This window comes from Stegostoma tigrinum, chromosome 17 (assembly GCF_030684315.1).
Source record: "Stegostoma tigrinum isolate sSteTig4 chromosome 17, sSteTig4.hap1, whole genome shotgun sequence".
Lineage (NCBI taxonomy): Eukaryota > Metazoa > Chordata > Chondrichthyes > Orectolobiformes > Stegostomatidae > Stegostoma > Stegostoma tigrinum.
This window is the reverse complement of record NC_081370.1, coordinates 19,281,717-19,306,694: the sequence shown is the minus strand read 5'-3', so window position 1 is coordinate 19,306,694 and position 24,978 is coordinate 19,281,717. Positions and strand designations below refer to the sequence as shown.

At 42.5% G+C, this 24,978-nt stretch overlaps 1 protein-coding gene across 6 annotated transcripts in view; it reads right to left on the bottom strand.

Moving 5' to 3' along the window:
* Nucleotides 1–24,978, bottom strand: part of dagla (diacylglycerol lipase, alpha) — a 319,027-nt gene that overhangs the window by 222,338 nt on the left and 71,711 nt on the right. The gene's annotated exons all lie outside the window — the stretch shown is intronic.

Here is a 24,978-nt window from a genome sequence, read left to right as displayed (position 1 = left end):
GTTAGTCTAAAGATTCAAAATAATTTTTATCACTGCATGGAATAGTGCGTTGGGACTCAAGGCTACCTCATGTTAGGGATCAGCTCATTTCCGATGGAAAATAAGTTATACAAGAAATGAAGTACAGGTATAATAGATTCTTCACCGTCCTAGTCAAAGCTCATGAAATGCATTTTTGTTGAAATTTCAATCAATTATACTTCATCCCTCACTTTAATATCACACCATCCCCATACACTAGGAACATCCCTGAACATTTTCCCTACATACTTACTCATCACTTTGATGAGCCATTCCATTTTTCCTAACCTGCTCTCAGGCCCCATCCCCTACTTCAATACTCCATGTCACTATCACTGCTGTCCTGGGTAGGAAAGTCTCATCCCTTTGTCTTCCTCTCAATACTTAGACAGACAGGAGCTTCTCTGGCCTATACTCAAGCATCCTGTCACTGTTAACTCAGAGCTGCCATTTGTCCCAATGCAGCCTCTCATCACATTGATCAGTTATACATTCAGTGTTCATGGAACATTTTTCTTCCACTTCTCTTACACCTTGGCCTATCATCTGTTGTTTCTATACCTAAGACCATGACACACCCAACCCAATGTTCCTAAACACTTTGCCAAATAATTTCAAATGCAACACCAAGCTTCTCCTCAGTTGCTTTTACAGTTCATCTATTCAAATGTCTTCGTCATTTTTAATGCAAAACAATAAAATAAGCAGCCTACATATCTAAATACTAACAGTAAATATAATGCTATTGATAACTACTTATTCATAGCTATTCAACAATTTAGATTGCAGTAAATTAATCAACCTACAGCAGTTTCATCCTAAAATGAAGTTATCAAACAATTCCTGACCCAACCAAATGTTATGTAGTTAGTATTAATAAAAAGCTGCAGCCACACCCAATAACGATCATAAACTAATACTGGATGAATTTCATTGGTGCTTTCCGACATTTGGGAATGCATCGTAGGTGGGAGTCACATACTTGTGTTTGGGCTGGGTATCAGAATGGCAGCAAATGATAAGAACAATCTAGCAGGAAACCAGAATGTGTAAAAACACTGGGTCTGGACAGAATGGCAGCAGCAGCGGCTGACAGCAACCACAAACATGGGGCACCTCAAATAAAAAGTCTGTGACTGCACAAATTCTAACAAAAATGATATCACTGATGATGTGGATCACCTTGTTTCTGTTCTAGGTGCTCTTGTCGTTGCATGTGCAATAGAGGGTGCTGGTGATATTGTGCCAAAACAGTACCATATTCAGTGCACACAAGCCTTGGTTATAATGAGGAGCAACAAAATACAGCTAACACTGTTACATTCAAAGCATAGATGTTACACAAATCTATAGATACATTAAACTATCTCTGGCCCTGTGCTTTTACCATGGCTATGAGGATGACGTTTGTAACATTATTGTTATTTATTTTGGCCACTGAAAAAGAATTTTTTTTTCTATTCATTTGTGAGAAATGCGTATCATTGATACGGCCAACATTTATTGCCATTCCTAATTGCCCAGGAGAACATGGTGATGACCTGTCTTTTTGAACTACACCCACAGTGCTGTCGGGAAGGGAGCTCCAGGATTTTGACCTTGCAATTTTGAAAGAACTGTAACACAGGTCCAAGTCACAACTGAGTGGAGCTTGAAGGAGAACATGCTGGTGATGTTCTCGTGAATTTTCTGCTCTTGTACTTCTAGGTGCTAGAGGTTGTGGGATTGGAAGGTGCTGCTGAAAGAAACTCGGTCTGTCACTGAAGTGCATCTTGTGGATGGTATAAAAAGCCAAATGGAGTGAATGTTGAAGTTTGGGTAAAGGTGCCAATAAAGCTTTACACAAGATCACGTTTAACTTCTTAAGTGTAGGTGGTTTATTGCCCATCCCTTGTTGCTCTTCAAAACATGGCAGTGAGCTGCCTTCTTGAACCACAGCAACATATTTGCTATAGATACACCTTCTACGTCGTTAGGGAAGGTGTTCCAGGATTTTGACCCAGCAACTCTGAAGGAATGGTGATATACTTCTGAGTCGATATGGTAAGTGGCCTGCTGGGGAGCTTGCAGGTGCTGGTGGTCCCATCTATCTGTTGCTCTTGGTGTCTAAGGACTTTTGGTGAATTTCTGCAGTGCATCTTGTAGATGATGTCACTAAGCATCAGTCTGAAGGGGTGGATATTTGTGGATGTGATGCCAATTAAACGGGCTGCTTTTTCCTGGATGATTCTTGAAGCCTGTTGGCACCAAAGTCATCCAGGCAAGTGGAGAAAATTCCAAACTCCTGACTTGTGCCTTGTAGATAGTGAGTAGACTTTAAGAAGTCAGGTGGTGAGTCACTTGTTGCAGGATTCCAGCTTTTGATCTGATCTTGTAGCCGTGATGTTGATATGACAATTCATTTTCTGGTCAATGGTAACCCCTAGATTGGTGATGCTGGTATTCAGTTACGGCAACACCATTGAATGCCCAAAGCGTTGATTACATTCTCTCTTGTTGGCAACTGTCATAACCTAGCACTGGTGTGATGACTCTCGAATCCCTACAACATGGAAGCAGGCCATTCTGCCCATCAAGTCCACTCCAACCCTCCAAAGAGCATCCCATCCCAGTAAATCTACATTTCCCCTAGCTAATCTACCTAGCCTGCGCATCCCTGAATATTATAGACAATGTGGCACGGCCAATCCACCTAACTTGTACATCTTTGGATAGTGGAAGGAAATGTAAGCACCAGGAGGAAATCCACAAACATGCAAACCCCACACAGGCAGTTGCCCAAGGCTGGAATTGAACCTAGGTCCCCGGTGCTGTGAGGCAGCCTTGTTAACCACTGAATCACCATGTCATCCCATTTCATGTAATAAATGAACCACAGAATCCCATTGAACTACGTTATTTGCCATCTGTCAGCAGAAGCCTGGATAGTGCCCAGCTCTTGCTGCATTTGGTTCTGAACTGCTTCGGGACTGAGTCATAGAAAATGGCACTGAACAGTGATCATACCACTTCTGACCTTATGGCAGAGGGAAGGTCGGTAATGGGCCCAGCATACTACCTTGAGGAACTCTTGTCGAGATGTCCTGACCCCACCCTCCAGAATGCAGCAATTTTGTCCTTGTTTTGAAGGCTGAAACGAATCCATGGCAGGCCAACTAGGTGTCAGTGAGCAGGTTCTTGCTAACTAAGTGTTGCTTAATAGCACTGTTGATGACACTTTCTAACACTTCACAGACAAGTGAGAATAGACTGGACCAGGTAATCATCAACTGGTTTGGATCTGTTCTACTTTGTATGCACAAGACATACCTAAGCAATCTTCCACATGGTTAGAAAGATTCTAATGTCGTAGCTATATTGGAACAGCTTAGCTCATGCTTGGGGCAAGGCATGTGCTATCTAGAATATTGTTGAAATGCTATCATGGCTGAGAGCCTTTGTAGTATCTAGTGCTTCCAACCATATCTTCTTTTTACATGGAGTGAGTAGAACTGGGTGAAAAGTAGCATCTATGATGCCAGGGATCTCTGAAGGAGGTCAAGGCCAATTATCTATCTTTCTAACTAAAGTTTTTTTTTGCAAATGCTTTGGCACAGATGTGTTGCTGGAGCTTTCAGATTTTGAGAATTGGGATGTTTATGGAGCCTCCACTTCTAATAAGTTGTCAATTGCCCACCACCATTCACGACAAGATAGTGAAGAACTTAAATCCATTGTTGAATTGCTTAATTTTGCCTATCACTTGCTGTTTATGCTGTTTAGCATGTAAGTAGTCGTGAATGGTAGCTTCACCAGGTTTACACTTCATTTTTAGTACTGTTTCTAGCATTTCACCTGCATTCTTCATCAAATCAGGGGTTGATCCCCTGCCTTGATGGTAATAGTACAGTGAAGAATATGCTGCAGTACAATTTGGCTGTGCCTGACAGCCCACAGAAATTCATGGATGCTGGTCTTAAGTTGTTGCATCTGTTAGAAGTCTCTCTCTTTTACCACAGTGACAGTGCAACACAACATGATGAATGGTACTCTCAACATGAAGATGGGAATTCATCACCACAAGGACTGTGCACAATCACTCTTATTGATATTTTTTAGGTGCAGAAACAGACTGGTGAGGATGAGATCATCTATGGTTTTTCGTTTTATTGGTTCCCTTACCTCCTGCTGCATTTCCAATTTAAAAGCAGTACGCTCAAAGACTCAACCAGCTTGATCAATAGTGATAATGCTGGGCCACACTTCGTCCTAGATATTGAAGTCTCATAACGAAAGTGTATTCAGTGTCCTTACCACACTCAATGTTTCAAGCACTAGCCCCAGATATTAGTAAAGAAGCCTTTGCAGGGTCAACAGGGCTCAGTTTACGGATAACGTTTGTTTACCTTCGTCAAAGCCAGTGGTCCACATGGTTTATTTCCTACTTTTTCTTTCTACCCATTGATACAATTGAATGGATTGCCGGGCTAATTGGCAGGGCAGTTAAGAGCCAATCATCAAGGATCTAGAATCACATGTCAGCCAGATCAAGTAAGTACAGTAGTTCTCTCTCTTATGGAACATTAATGAAACAGATGGGTTTTTACAATCGTCACTAACTTTATGGTCATCATCAAAATTTTTAACTCCTGATTTTTGTTCAATACAAATTCCACCATCTGCCATGGTGTGATTTGAACACAGGTTGCCAGAACATCGTCCGAGTCTCCAGATTACTCGTCCAGCAATACCACCACTAGGACATTGCCTCCCCCTAAATGCTACTTTGGTAGTGGTAAATTCAAAATTGGGAATGTCACTGAATGTTAGACAGCAATGACTAAATTCTCTCATAGGAGATGGACATGTTCTGGCACTTCTGTGGTGCAAATATTATTTGCCACTTATCAGCCTAAGACTGGATTTTGTGCAGGTCTTGCTGTACACAGACATGGAATAATTCTGTATCTGAGTGTACTGTCATCTCTGGCCTTTATGGTGGAGGGAAGGTCATTTATGAAACAGCTGAAAATGGTTGGTTCAATGACACTACCATGGGGGAATGTGTGTCATATTGTCCTGGAGGGGAGTTAATTGATTGCCAACAACCAACAACACTTCCCTTGTGCTGGGCATGACGACGACAAGAGAGTTTTCTCCCCAATTCCCATTGATTCCAGTTCTGTTAAGGTTCTTTGATACCATGTTTGGTCAAATGTTACTTGGATCACAAGGCTATCATTCTGTTACCTCTTTAGTCCAGGTCATAGTGGCTGTAATGAGGCCAGAAGCCAAGATGGCCCAATGAAACACAAACTGAGCTTCAGTAAAGCAGGTTACTCCTTGCCAAGATAATAAAACGTGTGGCTGGATGAACAGAGCAGGCCAAGCAGCATCTCAGGAGCACAAAAGCTGACGTTTCGGGCCTAGACCCTTCATCAGAGAGGGGGATGGGGAGAGGGTTCTGGAATAAATAGGGAGAGAGGGGGAGGCGGACCGAAGATGGAGAGAAAAGAAGATAGGTGGAGAGAGTATAGGTGGGGAGGTAGGGAGGGGATAGGTCAGTCCAGGGAAGACGGGCAGGTCAAGGAGGTGGGATGAGGTTAGTAGGTAGATGGGGGTGCGGCAAGGATGGGTGAGAGGAAGAACAGGGTAGGGGGGCAGAGACAAGTTGGACTGGTTTTGGGATGCAGTGGGTGGAGGGGAAGAGTTGGGCTGGTTGTGTGGTGCAGTGGGGGGAGGGGACGAACTGGGCTGGTTTAGGGATGCGGCGGGTGAAGGGGAGATTTTGAAACTGGTGAAGTCCACATTGATACCATTAGGCTGCAGGGTTCCCAGGCGGAATATGAGTTGCTGTTCCTGCAACCTGCGGGTGGCATCGTTGTGGCACTGCAGGAGGCCCATGATGGACATGTCATCTGAAGAATGGGAGGGGGAGTGGAAATGGTTTGCGACTGGGAGGTGCAGTTGTTTGTTGCGAACCGAGCGGAGGTGTTCTGCAAAGCGGTCCCCAAGCCTCCACTTGGTTTCCCCAATGTAGAGGTAGCCACACCGGGTACAGTGGATGCAGTATACCACATTAAGCAGAGGTTCACCTGCACATCTGCCAATGTGGAATGTCATCTTGGGGCCTGAGATAGGGGTGAGGGAGGAGGTGTGGGGGCAAGTGTAGCATTTCCTGCGGTTGCAGGGGAAGGTGCCGGGTGTGGTGGGATTGGAGGGCAGTGTGGAGCGAACAAGGGAGTCATGAAGAGAGTGGTCTCTCTGGAAAGCAGACAGGGGTGGGGATGGAAAAATGTCTTGGGTGGTGGGGTCGGATTGTAGATGGCGGAAGTGTCAGAGGATGATGCGTTGTATCCGCAGGTTGGTGGGGTGGTGTGAGAGAACGAGGGGGATCCTCTTTGGGCGGTTGTGGCGGGGGCGGGGTGTGAGGGATGTGTTGCGGGAAATATGGGAGACGCGGTCAAGGGCGTTCTCGATCACTGTGGGGGGAAAGTTGCGGTCCTTGAAGAACTTGGTCATCTGGGATGTGTGGGAGTGGAATGTCTTATCGTGGGAGCAGATGCGGCGGAGGCGGAGGAATTGGGAATGGAATTTTTGCAGGAGGGTGGGTGGGAGGAGGTGTATTCTAGGTAGCTGTGGGAGTCGGTGGGCTTGAAATGGACATCAGTTACAAGCTGGTTGCCTGAGATTGAGACTGAGAGGTCCAGGAAGGTGAGGGATGTGCTGGAGATGGCCCAGGTGAGCTGAAGGTTGGGGTGGAAGGTGTTGGTGAAGTGGATGAACTGTTCGAGCTCCTCTGGGGAGCAAGAGGTGGCGCCGATACAGTCATCAATGTACCGGAGGAAGAGGTGGGGTTTGGGGCCTGTGTAGGTGCGGAAGAGGGACTGTTCCACGTAACCTACAAAGAGGCAGGCATAGCTGGGGCCCATGCAGGTGCCCATGGCCACCCCTTAGTCTGTAGGAAGCGGGAGGAGTCAAAAGAGAAGTTGTTGAGTGTGAGGACGAGTTCAGCTAGGTGGATGAGAGTGTCGGTGGAGGGGGACTGGTCGGGCCTGCGGGACAGGAAGGTGCGGAGGGCCTTGAGGCCATCTGCATGCGGAATGCAGGTGTATAGGGACTGGACGTCCATGGTGAAGATGAGGTTTTGGGGGCCAGGGAATTGGAAGTCCTGGAGGAGGTGTTCCCCAACCCCGCATGGCCCATTTCTATCTCCTTCCCAAAATCCACAAACCTGCCTGCCCTGGTCGACCCATCGTCTCAGCCTGCTCCTGCCCCACCGAACTCATCTCCACCTATCTGGACTCCATTTTCTCCCCTTTGGTCCAGGAACTCCCTACTACGTCTGTGACACCACCCACACCCTCCACCTCCTCCAGGACTTCCAATTCCCTGTCCCCCAACACCTCATTTTCACCATGGACGTCCAGTCCCTATACACCTGCATTCCGCATGCAGATGGCCTCAAGGCCCTCCGCTTCTTCCTGTCCCCCAGGCCCGACCAGTCCCCCTCCACCGACACCTTCATCCGCCTAGCCAAACTCGTCCTCACCCTCAACAACTTCTTTTTTGACTCCTCCCTCTTCCTACAGACTAAGGGGGTGGCCATGGGCACACGCATGGGCCCCAGCTATGCCTGCCTCTTTGTAGGTTACGTGGAACAGTCCATCTTCCGTACCTACACAGGCCCCAAACCCCACCTCTTCCTCCGGTACATTGATGACTGTATCGGCGCCGCCTCTTGCTCCCCAGAGGAGCTCGAACAGTTCATCCACTTCACCAACACCTTCCACCCCAACCTTCAGTTCACCTGGGCCATCTCCAGCACATCCCTCACCTTCCTGGACCTCTCAGTCTCAATCTCAGGCAACCAGCTTGTAACTGATGTCCATTTCAAGCCCACCGACTCCCACAGCTACCTAGAATATACCTCCTCCCACCCACCCTCCTGCAAAAATTCCATCCCCTATTCCCAATTCCTCCGCCTCTGCCGCATCGCCTCCCACGATAAGACATTCCACTCCCGCACATCCCAGATGACCAAGTTCTTCAAGGACCGCAACTTTCCCCCCACAGTGATCGAGAACGCCCTTGACCGCGTCTCCCATATTTCCCGCAACACATCCCTCACACCCCGCCCCCGCCACAACCGCCCAAAGAGGATCCCCCTCGTTCTCTCACACCACCCCACCAACCTGCAGATACAACGCATCATCCTCCGACACTTCCGCCATCTACAATCCGACCCCACCACCCAAGACATTTTTCCATCCCCACCCCTGTCTGCTTTCCAGAGAGACCACTCTCTTCATGACTCCCTTGTTCGCTCCACACTGCCCTCCAATCCCACCACACCCGGCACCTTCCCCTGCAACCGCAGGAAATGCTACACTTGCCCCCACACCTCTTCCCTCACCCCTATCCCAGGCCCCAAGATGACATTCCACATTAAGCAGAGGTTCACCTGCACATCTGCCAATGTGGTATACTGCATCCACTGTACCCGGTGCGGCTTCCTCTACATTGGGGAAACCAAGCGGAGGCTTGGGGACCGCTTTGCAGAACACCTCCGCTCGGTTCGCAATAAACAACTGCACCTCCCAGTCGCAAACCATTTCCACTCCCCCTCCCATTCTTTAGATGACATGTCCATCATCGGCCTCCTGCAGTGCCACAATGATGCCACCCGAAGGTTGCAGGAACAGCAACTCATATTCCGCCTGGGAACCCTGCAGCCAAATGGTATCAATGTGGACTTCACCAGTTTCAAAATTTCCCCTTCCCCCACCGCATCCCTAAACCAGCCCAGTTCATCCCCTCCCCCCACTGCACCACACAACCAGCCCAGCTCTTCCCCTCCACCCACTGCATCCCAAAACCAGTCCAACCTGTCTCTGCCCCCCAACCTGTTCTTCTTCTCACCCATCCCTTCCTCCCACCCCAAGCCGCACCCCCATCTACCTACTAACATCATCCCACCTCCTTGACCTGTCCGTCTTCCCTGGACTGACCTATCTCCTCCCTACCTCCCCACCATACTCTCTCCACCTATCTTCTTTTCTCTCCATCTTCGGTCCGCCTCCCCCTCTCTCCCTATTTATTCCAGAACCCTCACCCCATCCCCCTCTCTGATGAAGGGTCTAGGCCCGAAACGTCAGCTTTTGTGCTCCTGAGATGCTGCTTTGCCTGCTGTGTTCATCCAGCCTCACATTTTATTATCTTGGATTCTCCAGCATCTGCAGTTCCCATTATCTCTGATACTCCTTGCCAAGTACCACTTGATGGCATTGTTGATAACCCCTTTGATCAGTTTGTTGATTATCAAGATTAGGTTGGTAAGATGGTAACTGACTGCATTGGATTTGTCTTGCTTTTTATGGACAGGACCTAACCTGGTTAATTTTCCACATGGTCAGCCACATTGTCAGGTGGTAGTGACCATGTAGAACGTTGTAGCAGTTGTAGACTAGTTTGGCTAAGAGCATGGTTAATTCTGGAGGATACATTTTCAGAGGCATTGCCTAGTTCACTGTTGCAGTATCCATTGCCTTCAGCCAGTCCCTGATATCACGTGGAAAAAATCAAAGTGGGTGAAGACCGACATCTGTCATGCTGGAAACTTCAGAAAGTGGCTAAAATGAATCAGTACAGCAGCACTGGTGATGTTACACTGATAGGATCACAACATAGCTATGTGGCAAACTGCTGAAAACTTTAACACTTGCTACTGCACTTGGATCAAACTATTGTACAGTACTGCTTTTAAAAATAATCACCAGCTCTGTATCAGAATACATACTTGTAATATGTTGAGAAAATAATCACCTGTGGAAGAATACAGGAGCAATTTGTGCGTAAATTTTTATATTTGAGTGGGGAAAAACTGCTAATTAAGTTGTACTCTTTGTTCAAAGTAACAGATGTTTGGTCTTAATCCTGTGGTCAAACAATTCTTTGCAGACTTAGTTTGATTTATTGTGTAGGTTTTTTTTCTGGTATAAATTAATAGATGCAGTGCAAAAAGCTGGTACTTCCTGTGCCAAGTCTGGCACCATGGTAACAATCAGGTATCATGCTGGTTTTATTCTATACCACCTACCTTTTACTACCTAGACTGGGAAGCATTTCAATACATGTTAATTGTGACCCAAAAGCAAACCAGACTGGGGTAAAGAAAGGAGACAAAAACATGTTATCTACAAATATAAATAATGCTTACGAATTTATGAAGATGCCAGGGCAACAAATCCCCACATTATCCAATAGCCTACTTTCCAATTCAGATACAGAACAAATTCAATCTTAAGGGTACATTAGATCATACTCAACTTTCCCACTGAAAACATAAGAATGACTACAGCACGCTAATTTTCTATTCGTGGTGTGAATAAGTAATGGCAGATACTTGAATGGATTACAGTGATGTTGTACTGAATGCAATGTTTCATTACACAACAAACAGTTGCTGTTAAAATTAAAATGTTTACTATAAACTGGGGATACAAGTTTATTAATTCATCTTCCATTTTTGTTGCAAAGACCACAGTAAAGGTAAAGTTATCAGTATATTAAAACACAGGACAAGATCATCTGATCAGTGTTTCTTCCAATTTTCTTAACAGCTGTGCAAACCTCCAAGGCCCAAGCAATACATGGACCTGGAAGTCAATGCCTTAATCGGGGTACTGATGTCAAAGCTACGCAAATTAGAGGGAGCATTGCTTGTAACATGTTGCTATTTCATCACTTGTTTTATTAGGAATAGTTTTACATAAAATTTCCATATTTTTCAAAATAATAACCAAAAATCAGCAACAGTATTCACTGAATGCAAATATGGCTTTAAAGACTGAACAGGAAAAACACTTGTGAATTTTGGCATTTCACAGTTCTCCTATTGCTCCAGGGACCAGACAATTATATAATATACACTCTCAAATACTGCAGAAGCCAGGGGGTCTTAACTGAACTTCGATGACAGGAATGTGCAGTTGGCCCATAAAATGACTAATCAAGCTTATTTGCATGACAGCTGAACAGAAGTATCTATACAATTGCCAGCTAATGTTTAGCTTTCAGTCTTACAATGCGGAAGTGCCAATGCTGGACTGGGGTGGACAAGGTTAAAAAAAAATCACACGACATCAGGTTATAGTCCAAGAGGTTTATTTGAAAACACAAGCTTTGAGTCTAGCTCCTACTTCAGGCATTAGAGAGAGGGGTGCAAACAGCCAAAGAATTCATAAACAAAAGATAAAAGGGTCATAGGACTGAGGCACATGTATTCAACAAAACTGAGGCTGTTAAATCTTTAATCAGTTAGAAAGGAGATGTAGAATTCGATTGACTAATAAGCAAATCCCAGAATTTTTTTCAAGTCACTGCCCCAAGATAACAAAAGATTTCGCCATTATACCAGAGGTGACACCTCAGATCAAACAATGCATTTTAGGTGTGAGGCCTTGTCTAGAGTCTGTGTTTTAATGAAGTCATAAGGGTTTTACTTCCAAAATAAGAATTTATAAAATGCTACATTGACTGTCTACAAATTGTGTGTTTGTCCTAGAATGTGTGCGCAGTTACAAATCTGCAAATGCAAAATCGCTCCATAGATGTAGGTGTGTGTGCGTGTGCAAGAGAGAGACAGAGACAGAGACAGAGAGCTTGAGACTGAGCATTTGAGTGTGTGCATGCGTGCGAGCGGGTCTGAGAGGGCACGAGTATCAGAGAGCGTGCACACGTGTGTCTCAGTGTGTGAGAGTGAGTGTGTAGTGTGGCGGGGTCAACTGTAGTGCGACATGAACCCAAGATCCTGGTTGACACCGTCCTCATAGACATTGAACTTGGCTACCAGCCTCTGCTCGGCGACTCTGCGTTGTTGCATATCCCGAAGTCCACCCTGGAGGATGTTTACCTGAAGATCCAGGGCTGAATGTCCTTGATTGCTAAAGTGTTACCCCACTTTGGGGGGCATCCTTGCCTGGCGATTGCTATGCAGCGTCCATTCAGCCGTTGTCGTAACGTCTGCATGTTCTTGTCAATATACCATGCCTCAGGGCATCCTTGCCCTGCCTTCAATCCCTCAATGTATGAGATAGGCAATGTCGGCCAAGTGATGAGTATGTGCCGTCAGACGGCATGGTGGGTGGTGTTCCCAATGTGTGATGATACTGTCCATGTTGATGATCTGACATGTCTCGCAGAGGTTACCATGTCAGAGATCTGTGGTGTTGTGGTCGATGCGGTCCTAAAGACTGGGTAGTTTGCTGCAAGCAATGGTCTGATTAAGGTCTGATGGTTGTTCAAAGGCGAGAATTGGAGGTGTAGGGAAGACCTTGGCGAGATGCTCATTGTCATCAATAATGTACTGAAGGCTGCGAAGAACATGTCATAGTTTTTCCACATTTGAGGAGTACTGGCCAACAAAATGTATCCTATTGGTCGTATCCTGCGTCTGTCTTCTGAGGAGGTAATTAGTTTTTCTGCTGCAGCATGTCAGAACTGCCGATCAACCAATTCAGCATTGTATCCTGTTCCTGTAAGGCGTCCGCCACATTCCTCCTCATCTGAACAGATCCTGTGTATGTGTAGGGCTTGTCCCCAAGCCATGGCTTTTTTTTAAAAACATGAGGTTGTTGACTTGCTCGCCAAGTTGGCTTGATTTTGTTCAGAGGTAATGGGAACTGCAGATGCTGGAGAATCCAAGATAACAAAGTGTGAAGCTGGATGAACACAGCAGGCCAAGCAGCATCTCAGGAGCACATCCTCTCTGATGAAGGGTCTAGGCCCGAAACATCAGCTTTTGTGCTCCTGAGATGCTGCTTGGCCTGTGTTCCTCCAGCTTCACACTTTGTTATCTTGGCTCCATTTTGTTATTCAGTTACATTAAAATTTTGTTATGACAGTGGGTGTGAATAATTCTCTCAGGATTATTGGAACCTGAGTCCAAATTCTCCCAGATTAAAGATATTGCATCATATTCCTGCTGTGAGGCTAAGTAATATGATGTATACCTCAATCAAAATCTGTCTTGCAAGGGGTCCAAAACTTTATGCTCTTAGTCACTTTCTTCACACATTTCTGCAGCTGGGTGTTGAGCATGCTGGCAAGGTCAACATTTATTTCCTACCCTTAACTGCAGTAGATATGATAAATTGCATTATTAAACCTCTGCAGGCTACTTAGGGTGGGTACACCTACAGCAACGTTAGGGAAAGGGAGCTCCAGAAAAATCCAACGGTGAAAAAATGACAAAACTATTTCCAAGTCAACATTATGTACACCTTGGAGGTTAACTTGAAGGTTGTCAGCATTCCTACGTGCCAATCCTTGTTTTTGTAGGTGTTTGAAGTCCTACGATGGGGCAGGTTCTTATCACACCTGCCTTAAAGCAATCTAACCCTTGTCACTAGAATTTTAGCATTCAAAATGTCATGGCGAAACTTTCCCACTGAATGTTCAGTTTTACCACAATGTCTCAACCTTTCAACTTTGTGTTATGTTTGGAAATTGTTCTGTGACAGAGTAAAATAATAAAGTATAAGTGGCTGCAGCATTGTCATTGGAGGTGGTAAAGAAAGATCAATTAAAATGAAAGATAACACAGAAGCACACCACAATATTAAAGCACTCAAAAAATTTAATATAAGTTATCAATAATATGAGTGATAAATGTGAAACAAGATTAGGCATATGAGCATGCAATGTGGGGCAGTATGTTTTGGGTTTTTAATTACCAACAGTTGTCAATGATTCAATGTATGGAATAACAGCATATTCAACATGCAAATAGGGAGTGTTCCTATTCACATTAACTTCTGACCTGTTGCCAATCTAAGAAAAATTGAGGCAGTGAAAATTTCCCTATTCAAACAGTGACTTTCAAAATTTTTTAAAGGAGATTCCCTAAAAGGACACACATACTCTGAGATTATTTGTAAATATTGACAGAAACTTAAAATATCTCTGAAAATATCACAATGTTCCTAGAGACCACACTTTAGGAATCCCTCAAATAGAAAGATATTCCAGAAGATCTCTAGCAACTAAGACTACAAATGTGGACAACAACAGGGAAACACCAAATGTTTAGCTTGATGAACAAAGCGGTGAAAGATAGTTTTCAAAATTGAACTGTATGTTGTAATATAGATCAGATGGGAGAAGAGAGGAAGAAAATGCACTTTAAACAACAGCCATTAAAGAAAACAGATAAGGCCTTGCCAACAATTACACACTTTTTGAAGTATAGTCACTTTTGTAATGTTATACTGCACAGGGGGATCTGTTTCTGTCAAGTTAATGGGGCAAATGTCAGACTTCATACAGTATGTCCTTGTTGCTGCTGGGGACAACTCCAAAAATTAAGATTTTCAAAGAAAATCTGCTTCAACAGATAAGGGAATAGAGAGAGTTTGGGAAAAAACACCAAAGAAGTATTGCATCCATTTCCAGACCCCACATTCAAACAATGGCAGGACGACTTTGGAAAAGATATAGGAGAGATATACCAGGATGTTACTAAGTTTCAAAAATTTGATCTGAGGATAGATTGGAGAAGCTGGAGTTTTTCTCTTTGCAATAAAAAATGGCCACGAGGAAGTTTGACGGAAGTTTTCAAAATTACAAAGAGCTTTGGGTCTGTAAAAAGATGGAAACTAATGGCTGAATGAAGGATTGATAGTTGAAAGCACAGATTTTGGGTAGTTAGCCAAAGATTTAAAGATAAAATGAGGAAAACCTCCTTCATGCATTCAGTAGTTTGGATTTGGACTGTACTGTCTAATAGGGTAATATATGGATTCAGCTATAGCCTTTAAAGAGGTAATTCAATAAATACTTGAACAAAAAATGCATGCATATGTTGTAAAAAACGGGGAAATGGGAGAATGGGAGTAACAAGCATCTTCAAGAGTCAATGCAAATTTCCATCATGCTGCTCTATTATCATACAAGATGTATTGAGAAGTGTTCAGGAAAAAAAAGGCTAGCTTCAGCGATAGGAGGCATACCTCTGTTTGATTATTAGTACCAATGAGATACCACACAATTATCAATTTTTCAATTTCAATTCTTTTTTAATTTCAATTCTTATTGAAAATTATTCTATTATTTCAGTCCTCTGAAAGCATGCTCATTTTATCGAGCTCATTACAGATCTAGATCTTCTGAGTAGTGTCTTTTCATAAAAGCAAGTGAATATATTTACAGTTAAAAAAAGGAATAGTTATTGCAAATGAAGTGCTGAATTTGTCACTTTCTTTTGTTGTCCAACTCTAAAATTACAAATACAGGTTCTACTGCAGAACGGAACAGACAAATTTCTGATGATGATGACTGCAAGGAAATCAAAATCAAAGAAAGCTGAACTGCATAATAGATCAACAACATTAGAAAAAACTTAATTCAATTTTCTAACTCACTTTATCCAGTTGATTTCAAACACAGTGCTGGCTGCCCAATTTTATGGCGACATAAAGAACTGTTGCCAATTAACGATCAATAATCAGACGGCGCACAGTTAAGTTGATTAATTGGCTAAAGAACTACAATGCCATGTGGATTTCTTTCTTTAAAAAGGCCTGGTTTAAGATTTGGAATGCAAAACTTTATAACAAAATGGAAAAATATTCCGCAGCAGCTTGCAAAGGGAATTGGATAAATACATGGAGGTAAAACAGGTAAAACATGGTAAAAAAAAGTGGAGCAGTGGCATTAATTAGATAGCCCTTCAATGAAAAACTAATGCCAACTCAACACTTCTATGCTGTATTGTTCTATGATTCTGAAAAATTTCAAGCACAGTGAATTGTGCTTTGAAATACACTGCTGTAAAAGTGGTGGAAGCAGATTCGATATTAACATTTGAAAGAAAACTGGATGCACACATGAAAAGAAAAATAAGACACAGCTGTGCTGAAAGAGCTGGGGAGTAAAACTGAATGGATAACTCCAGCACAGAGCCAGCACAACGTGACTGGACCCATTCTGTGTCATTCTGTAATTTAAGACAGCTAAGTAAGTTTCATTCACTTCCATATTAAACTGAAATCCAATGTATATTTATAGAAATCAGATGTATGCAAAATATTTTGCTTTTTAAGTAAAAAAATTAATTCAAATACCTGTCAGAATCAAGAAAAGCACTGTTCCAAAAGAATAATTAGCATTAAAAATGCAATCAGTCCAACAGAAGACACATTTTACATAACCCAAATTACATAACGATAAGAATAGTGACTTTATGAGTGTATGTGGAGTGGTATGATGAAAGAAAGATAAAGCATGTTACACTCTATGATATTTCAAAAAGATAAAGCAACTGCTTTTATACTGATATTAAGCGCAAAATATATAAATCTATACACTGATTTAAATAATTCTGAAAATATTGTGAAATATTACGTTAGTTGAGTCACACGTTGTGCAATTGCATTTTAATGCAGTTCAATACTCCCACAAACAGCTTACATTTCATGATAACAAAGTGTTGAGCTGGATGAACACTGTATACCAAGCAGCATCTTAGGAGCAAAAAAGCTGGCCTGTCGGGCCTAGACCCTTCATCAGAAAAGGGGGACAGGGAGAGGGTACTGAAATAAACAGGGAGAGAGGGGAGGCTGATCGAAGATGGATAGAGGAGAAGATAGGTGGAGAGGAGACAGACAAGTTAAAGGGATGGGGACGGAGCCTGCAGAGGCAAGTTTAGATGGGAAGGTGGGAGGGGATAGGTCAGTCTGGGGAGGACGGACGGGTCAAGGCCGTGGGATGAGGTCAGTAGGTAGAAAATGGACGTGCGGCTTGAGGTGGGAGGGGGGGATAGGTGAAAGGAAGAACAGGTCAGGCAGGCAGGGACGAGCTGGGCTGGCTTTGGGATGCAGTGGGGGGAGGGGAGATTTGAAGCCGGTGAAATCCACATTGGTATCATTGGGCTGCAGGGTTCCCAAGAGGAATACGAGTTGCTGTTCCTGCAACCTTCGGGTGGCATCCTTGTGGCACCTGCAGGAGGCCCAGGATGGACACGCTGTCTAAGGAATGCGAGGGGGAGTTGAAATGGTTCGCAACTGGGAGGTGCAGTTGTTAATGGCGACCTGAGCGTAGGTGTTCTGCAAAGCGGTCCCCAAGCCTACGCTTGGTTTCCCCAACGTAGAGGAGGCCACAACAGGTACAGCGAATGCAGTATACCACACTGGCAGATGTGCAGGTGAACATCTGCTTGATGTGGAAAGTCATCTTGGGGCCTGGGATGGGGGTGAGGGAGGAGGTGTGGGGGCAAGTGTAGCACTTCCTGTGGTTGCAGGGGAATGTGCCGGGTGAGGTGGGGTTAGAGGGGAGTGTGGAGCAGACAACGGAATCACAGAGAGAGTGGTCCCTCCAGAAAGCAGACAAGGGTAGGGATGGAAAAATGTCTTTGGTGGTGGGGTCAGATTATAGATGGCGGAAGTGCCAGAGGATGATGCGTTGTATCCGGAGGTTGGCGGGATGGTATATGAGGATGAGGGGGATTCTCCTTTGGCAGTTATTGCAGGGACGGGGTGTGAGGGATGGGTTGTGGGAAATGCAACTTTTCTGATGAAGAATCTAGGCCCAAAACGTCAGCTTTTGAGCCAAGATGCTGCTTAGCCTGCTGTGTTCTTCCAGCTCCACACTTTGTTATCTCAGTTTCTCCAGCATCTGCAGTTCCCATTATCTCAGCTTAAATTTCACGACTTGATACTGAGGAAAGCTTTTATCTAATTTTTTTAATGTAATACCAGTTAATTTCAAAATGGTTAGCCTACAATTCTTAGTTTACATTTTTACACACGATAAACTACACCAGCGCAATCCTGTTACCATTTAAGGTGTGACACAGTGGATGCTAACAGTTTTATTCAATATTTAGCTTTCCCCATAGTAATATTCACACAGTAACACATTCTATAATAAAATCACTGGTCCAGAATTGGTACTTGTGATGACAGTGAAACCAGTGTTCGCCATCATTACTGCATAAAACTGATAGCAACATCTAGCGTGAACATGGCTGTAGATAATTAGGGGATTCCAGGAGTTGTCATCATACCCACTCTGCTACAGGAACCACTGTTGCAATCTTTGCAGGAACACATCACAATTACTAATTTGGTGTTAAACATTTTACAAACGATTCTTGCTGCAAAAACTAATGAAAATATTAAGGTTTGTTCAATCAGAAACGTTTTCCTCTCAAATGGCAAAACAAATTCAAAGCTGCTACTGAACAACCTTTTCCCAAAACAAAACCACTTTGCAAGTATAAAATCTTATTCTTGCAGAACAGTATTTAAACATTTGGTTTTTCAAGTGTGCAACACTTCAATTTCATTCTATATCTTAGTGTGCATTCCAATTTTTAATACAATCATTAAGATATTAACTAAAATCCATGTTTTTTTGCTTCCTGCACTACTGTGGGAGAATTCTTGAGTTATCTACCCTGCTGCTGAACACCACAGATCCCATGTAAATGTATGACACAAAGTTATCGTGGAATTGACTAAATCAATGCTCTAGAGACCTCTAAAAAGAAGAAACATAAATATCTATCCTGGCTTCTCTTCCTGTTAGCATCCATCTTTCATCTCATGAACTTTTTCATTTACAAGCTGACATTCAATGACATTTAAAAACATGGCATCAGTTTAAATATAGGTTGACAATACCTTTTCACTTACACTCTCTCTCTCTCTCTCTCTCTCTCAAGATCACCTCAACTGTCTCTAAATGGTCAGAAAACCCGGTAAAATATTCACTGCTCAAACAGCAGAAAATTAGCTCAGTAATTATTGGAAACAGTATAGCCACTGTCTTCAATTCCTAGCCACCAGCTTCATCCCTCTACCTAGCATATGACATGAGCATCCGATGACATGTCTATGCCATGACTAAGGCTGTCTATTTCCAACCCCTGTTAAGAGCACTGGAGTAGGAAACTCCTTAGCCTCTCAAGTCTTTTCCATCTTCCAACAATGTCTTGACAGATCTGCCACCTACTACGTATGTCAGGCTTTGCCCTGTACCACTTTATGCCTATGGACAACAAAAATCTACCACAGGTTCAAAATTTACAACTGAACAATTACCAATTAGTGTTGGCAGAGGAGAATTCCCAACTCCAGTACCCTTCTATGCAGTGTATTTTCTATTTTAACTCCTGAAAGGATTGGTTCTCATTTATAAACAATTCTGCCAACTCCTAAAACAATGAATGCAGCTCTCCTTATTCACTTTAATCATTCTCCCTAACATCTTGAAAATTCCAATCAAATCAATACTTAAGCATTTTTATCCAGCAAGTCCAATTCTTGACTTAACTCTCTGCATTCCAAGGTATGCTAGTAATCCTAAAATGCGCATGCTCCAGGATTAAAAGTTCCTTCCTAAACTGAGGTGTCCAGAAACGTTCACAGTATGCCAGGTGCAGTTAACAAGAACTTTACATAACTGAAACATGAATCCTATAACTTTATTTCCAACCCTCTAGATTGAAACGCCAATATTCCATTCACAACTTTGATTACTTTCTGTACCTGTTCATGGTATCTTAATAATCTAAATACCTGGATTGCACCACTCATTTTCCATCGTCAACCGCCCACCAAGTTTGGACCGCTAGTTTCTAGTTTCACACCATCAAAACGGTGAATCTCACATTTGCTTACATTGAAATTAATTGTACAGTTTTGTCTCAATCCAATATATATTTGTAATGTTACATCTATAGTGCATATATTATGTACATTGTAATATATATTTGCAATTTTGATTGCTTACAATCCGGCCTACCTTTGTATCATTGACAAATGTGGATATATAGCTTCCTACTAGATGATCTAAGTAAGTAAACATGGTAAATTTTTGAAAAATTGTGGAGGGTAAACATGGAACCTTGCAGAATACCACCTAAAATATATCAAATGATAGTACACCTGCATGACGTTGAAGGTAATGCTAGTCTGAACTGAGTCTCACATGCTAGGAAAAAGAAAAGCTACAATCTTTAAACTAATCAATTTACTAAATAATACCAAAAATAAAAGTGCAAGACAATTGTGAAATCCCATCACAAAAAAAAGTCTACCTTTGGTAATGATCAAAACAGTTGTATGCTACAATTCCTCTGATTTCAATTTTTCTATTTGTCCCAAGACTTTTTTAAAAAACTTTGTCACATACATGTCTCCACGACAGCAAAAATACAAGTAAACTTAATGAAATAGGTCATGTCCATCCGTCAAACAGACCATCAACAACTAAACTAAAGGGACCTGAGCAAAGTCCTGAGTTCAGTAGCACAGAGGTACCCATAATCTTGGTCTTGATTAGGTCCAGAAAACGTCTCTGTCATGAAAACAAACACTAAATTCTCAATGTCATGCATTGAAGAGAAGCAAAGAATGACATTGCAAAATGCATTCCAAAGATGGCTCTCAAGACTGTTATTCACTGGGTTGCCGAATGTAAAAATATGCAAGAGACAAGAAAGATTTCAAATTCAATCTCTGTCATGTTCAGAAATCTTACCTGGAATGATGATGCATAAACACAATCTTGCCGCGATGCTACCAAACTGAAGGAAATATAGAAGAAAGTCAATGTTCTTGATAACAAAGTGTGGAGCTGGATGAACACAGCAGGCCAAGCAGCATCTCAGGAGCATAAAAGCTGACGTTTCTGGCCTAGAGCCTGCATCAGAAGAGCTTTTCTGACGAAGGGTCTAGGCCTGAAATGTCAGCTTTTGTGCTCCTAAGATGTTGCTTGGCCTGCTGTGTTCATCCAGCTCCACACTTTGTTATCTTGGAATGTCTTGCATCTGTAGTCCCCATTATCTCTATCAATGAATGCTCTTGCTGGGCACCAAGTGAGGCCTGCTGTAAATATGAATGCATGTGGCAGAGGAGAGAGTCAGGTTTGGTCCCATCACTTTCGCATATTCATTGTCAAGGGTCAGAAATGAAGTGAGGCATTGGAGGAAAACAACTGCTTTCAGGGCTGAGTTTTTGAAGCACTTCAGATTAAAAATACAATATGAGAAAACAAACTGGATAACTGATTTCTGAACTGTAGCACTGTTACCTTTTACTAAATTTACTGAGTTCTATTTCTATTCTGCATTCTATTTACCAGCATCACCACCTTTCAAAAATTATCAGCACACTTAAATCACCTGTCCTTGCCAATTACGTTATCTACAATTTATCCCTCTCCAGAATGTAGGAATATGGTGTCACTTGACAAATCTGTGCTCATTATATCCAGTTAAATCCCTTCAATCAGATTTCCACTCCTTTCTCAGCACTGAACTGATGTGAACCAGAGCAATAATTTGTTTATTCTTGCTTAAATGGGCAATGTTCATCTTCCAACACCAACATTTTCACATTTTACTGTAATTGAGCTGTTCTTGCCTTAACGTCCACCCATCAAAATCCGGCATGTCTCTATTGATCAGAAAATCAACTAGAACAATCGTGGATCCCCTCATTCACTAAAATCGATTAAAACCTGCAATAGCTTTCACAAAAAGATGGATTGTTATGGCATCCCACCTACTCTCTCCACAAATGTACTGTATCTACAAATTCGTGCTAGCCTTCTGGCACATGTCAATTCCTAAGTTTTGAACCCATAACTTCAATCCCCTAGAAAGTCTTCGACACCATGTACATGGATACATCACCCTTATGTTCTTCAAGTCGCACACCAGCTGGAGTGCATACCACCATTTCATCACTTTAAAGGTATTAAAGCAGCAATAGGTTCAATCCAGAATAGTGAGACATAACTCACTTGAGGACAAACAAGGTTAGGGAATGCAAAATAATTAATAAGTGCAGAGGAACTGCAGGGCTTGAATCTATGCCAAGGATCTTCACAGCTAACAGGTTGGTGAGGTGGTTAAAACGACTTACAAGATACACTATATATCTCTGCTAATGAGGAAAATAAGATCAGGGAGATTATGGCAGAAATGCATAAAACCACATGAAGACTGCAGTATTGCGAATCATGTAATGTGTATCGTTCTGATCACTGCATTACAGGAATGATATGATTATGCCAAAGAGAATACAGAGATTTAAGATGATATTGGCTTGGAAGGAGTATTTAGGTCTGAGGAAAGATTAGAAAGGTTGGAATTATTCTTTGTAACAGGCCAAACTGAAGGAAGACTATCAATCAGAGATTTATCAAATTGACAGGCATTAACAGAATGGATAGAAAGGACACATATCCTTTAGCGGAGAGTTTGATAACCACTGGCATGGATTTAAAGTAATTCCAGAAGCAGAATTAGAGAAAAGTTGCAGAAAATTATTTTTACCCAGACGGTGTTGGGTTTGAGAACCTATTCCATGAAAGGGTGTTGTAAGCAAAAACCCTTACCACTCTGAAAATATTTTGAAATGCACTTGAAAAGCTGTAATCTACAAGGCTGCAGATCAATAGCTACAAAGAGGGTTTAGGTTTCATGGTCCAAATCTTCCCATCTGGGTCAGAATTCCTATTTTGGGTGTTCATTTGGGACAGGAGAATGATAGGTAGGAGGTGATAAGAATGACCGGAGGTCCAGTGGTGAGTAGGAGTTCTGTTTCATAGTTAACCAGTATTCACAGCAAGTTTTAATTTCCCTGACTTTTACTCATTAGCCAGGTAAATCAGAACACTCTCAAGTATCCAACTCTAGCTCAGAGTTGGGGACTTCCTCGAAAGGATCCAGAGACTGGTTAATTCTCCCTGGAAGGTCAAAATTCACAGTGATTAGAAGTGTTCCAGTGTGTCAGAAATTCAGAGCCAGTTCGACACACATATTTGACAATACAGAAAGAACTGGGCTTTTACCTTTTCCAACTGGTAAAGACGATGGACAAAAAGGTCTCCTTTGGTGCTCTAATTTCTAGGCTTGCACTAATTAAAAAGTGTCTACTTCTAACTGGTTTATGATTTCAAAAAAAAAATGTTAATATCATCATGATATAACTAGACCGGCTGTCTGAAGGGAAAGTGGAAAACTGCAAGTCAGAAAAAAATCTGAGAAGTGATTAATTGCGCTGCTGATTTTTTTCAGGAACTGTGTCCCTACTTTGAGTCCTTACATTTCAGAACTTATTTCCTTTAATAATTATTTCCTATCAACTAATAAGGAAATGTTTCTATGAATTTCTTTTGCAAAAAAAAGGTTAAAGAATAATTAATCAGAACAATTAAAATCACATTCATTAACAACTTCAAGGGCTAACGTAAAGAAGATCAAGAATTATTTTAAGTCCAAAAAAGTTCCACTGAAACAACATTAAAGTGATGCAACTCTAGCATCATGGAGAATGCAATTTCAACCTTGTAATGGGAACAGAAGGTTAATTACTTATCTGTAGCATAACACAAAAGCAGTCATAAGATGAGAAATCAGAATATTAGAATGTGAATATTAGAGGTATTTATGGTTAATGTGGTGGAATTAAAATGCTTTTAAAAAAGTGGAATTTAAAGATATGTTATCAGACAGAGTACAGATGACCCATCCTCTAGCATGTATCAATACAGAAATTCCTATCCTAAGCACCAACCCACAACGTTCTCAAATCCCCAGACACCAGAAGTGCTGTGAACCTATCCCAAAAACTAAATCATTGCTAGAAGATAGCATCTTGGGTTAAGATCTGAAGTTGCATCAATGTTATAGCTGCAGTGGTGGGGGTTTCATAGTATGCAACAAGCAGAAAGACAAGGTGCTGTTCCCAAAGTCTGCAGTTAGCCTTACTGGAGAACATTGAAGCAAAAGTTCAGAGGGGCAGCATAACAGAGCACTGCAGTAAAACTAGGACCACAGGTGTTGCAGGTCATAGTCATGGTTTCATTTTTCTGATGTAAAGATGGTGGCATTGTAAGCAACAAATACAACATTCACGATTGAAAGAAATACAGGTAAATAATATTTTCATTCAGCAGCTGTGTTTGAGGCCCAAGAAAGAAGTATTGCAACAGGTCAAAATAGTAGCTGTTACATTTCCTCTTCATGATAGAGAAATGCTACCATTTTGTTTCACTTCAAATTGGAAGCAGACAGCAACTGACCTCTGGAGGTTAAATATACTAAGCAGTATCCTAAATATAACACATGTTCATACAAGAATAAGCCCAATAGGTTTACTGAAATGGACCATTAGAAAGAAAACCGGACGCAAGAAAGTTAATAAAACTAAAATACCCCACATGCTGGAAATCTGAATCTATGACAAATCTAAAAACTGATCTAAGATTTTGAGCTATAAACAAGCAAGTACTGCGCAAAGCAAGTCTGCTGATACTCTCCCAGGATCCAATAAATACCAGTAGTCATAAACAGCACACCTCCGAGTCTGTGGGTTAAAGTGCTATTGTAGTGGCTGCCTTTTGCTCTTATAAGCATATACTGAAACATCTCAGATCGCAAAGGGCAGTAATGACTGGCATAATTCTCATCCAGTTGACGCACGACATCCATCAACGAAACAAGGCCAAGAGAAAATTCCAGTCACATGTAACTAACTTGAATTTAGTCCTAGATAACAAAGTGTGGAGCTGGATGAACAAAGCAGGCCAAGCAGCATCTTAGGAGCACAAAAGCTGATGTTTCGGGCCAAGACCCTACATCAGAAAAGGGGGATGGGGAGAGGGTTCTGAAATAAATACGGAGATAGGGGAAGGCGGATCGAAGATGGATAGAGGAGAAGATAGGTGGAGAGGAGACAGACAAGTTAAAGAGGTGCGGACGGAGCCAGTAGAGGTGAGTGTAGATGGGGAGGTAGGGAGGGGAAATGTCAGCCCAGTGAGGGCGGACAGGTCAAGGGAGCGGGAAAAGATTATTAGGTAGGAAATGAGGGTGTGGCTTGAGGGGGGAGGAGGGGATAGGTGAGAGGAAGAACAGGTTAGGGAGGCAGGGATGAGCTAGGCTGGTTTTGGGATCCAGTAGGGGGA